Below are 1,150 nucleotides of genomic sequence, written 5' to 3'. Positions count from 1 at the left end.
TTTTGCCCTTTTTTCCCCCCCCCCCAAAAAAAAAAAAAACCCATGAAAGTTTTTTTGGGAAAGTCCTTTGAAAACAAGGTATCTTATTCTCTACCCCAATCTGCCAATGCAAATGCACAAGACTTAAATAGGCAAGTAGTGTTCCTCCTCCTGCGCCGTTCATCACCAGTTATTCATTCGGTCCCAAGCGGAGAAAAGCTGCACAGGACCAAAGATTTGCATTGACAATCCCCATCCTTTTTCATTTCATCAACTAGAAAACTATTGCCTTTAATTGAGACTGATACACCCCACTTACTATGAGGGCAAAGAGATCGGAGAACATGAGCATGTAGAAGACATAGTCCCAGCCTGCTTCTGAGATTGGACCAGCGATCAGTGGTCCAACAGCAGCACCTTTAAAGAACAGATGCAGATTAATTCTATGATGCCTTTTCAAATACAATTATCATTACCTGTATACTCAAACTATGACTGGGAAGATTTACTTTTTAAATATAATTACTGCCCTTATTTCTTGCACTATGTTCCCATTTCAATGCCAAGCATTGTTGTCCACGATAACCTCACAAAATTACAGGAGTACATGTCTGGCTCTAGATGTATGTTCACATCAACACTTACACAGGACTTATAATGTATAATTACCTATAGATCCAGTGCCATCAATAATAGCAGTGACAGTAGCTAAGGCCTTTGCATTTCCTTTAGACATTCATGGGTACCAAGATCAGCCGAAACAGCAGTAGTGATTAAAGCATACGGGCCATTCACAAGGAGTCAACAACGAGCAGCAAGAATATGTTCAAACCCGAGAGAAACTGCACAAAATGCTGGTAGACAAACATCTGGAAAGTTTACAGGAAAATCAGCAAAAGTTAATAAAAGATTTTATTTCCAATTGTAGACTAGGAAGATTAAAATTGAAAAGAAACTCAAAATTCTACAATCTACTTTCATAACTCAAACAAAATGTATTCAGGAAGCATTCCTACCATAGGAATCGCAACGATGAGCATGACTATGCAGGTGGAGGCTGACATGCCGGTCTTATCGCTCAGGACCCCAGCCAGGATTCCTCCAGCAATACCACAACATCGAAGAACGTAGACAGTTGGCACTCGCCTCTGGGCTGTAGGGTGCTGTAGGG

The 1,150-nt window shown here is 40.8% G+C and overlaps 1 protein-coding gene and 1 long non-coding RNA gene across 4 annotated transcripts in view; both read right to left on the bottom strand.

Annotated features, from left to right (window-relative positions):
* Positions 1-1,150, bottom strand: part of LOC119590606 (glucose-6-phosphate exchanger SLC37A2-like) — a 41,084-nt gene that overhangs the window by 15,188 nt on the left and 24,746 nt on the right. The gene's annotated exons all lie outside the window — the stretch shown is intronic.
* On the bottom strand, positions 291-1,125 carry LOC119590607. The gene is made up of 3 exons (XR_005230273.1): positions 996-1,125; positions 649-848; positions 291-396 (listed from the first exon to the last, which is right to left on the bottom strand). It is a non-coding gene; the product is annotated as an uncharacterized LOC119590607 (long non-coding RNA).

The sequence above is a fragment of the Penaeus monodon genome, chromosome 27 (assembly GCF_015228065.2).
Source record: "Penaeus monodon isolate SGIC_2016 chromosome 27, NSTDA_Pmon_1, whole genome shotgun sequence".
Taxonomy (NCBI): domain Eukaryota; kingdom Metazoa; phylum Arthropoda; class Malacostraca; order Decapoda; family Penaeidae; genus Penaeus; species Penaeus monodon.
Note: the sequence above shows the minus strand (reverse complement) of the source record. Positions and strands in the feature narration are given on the sequence as shown.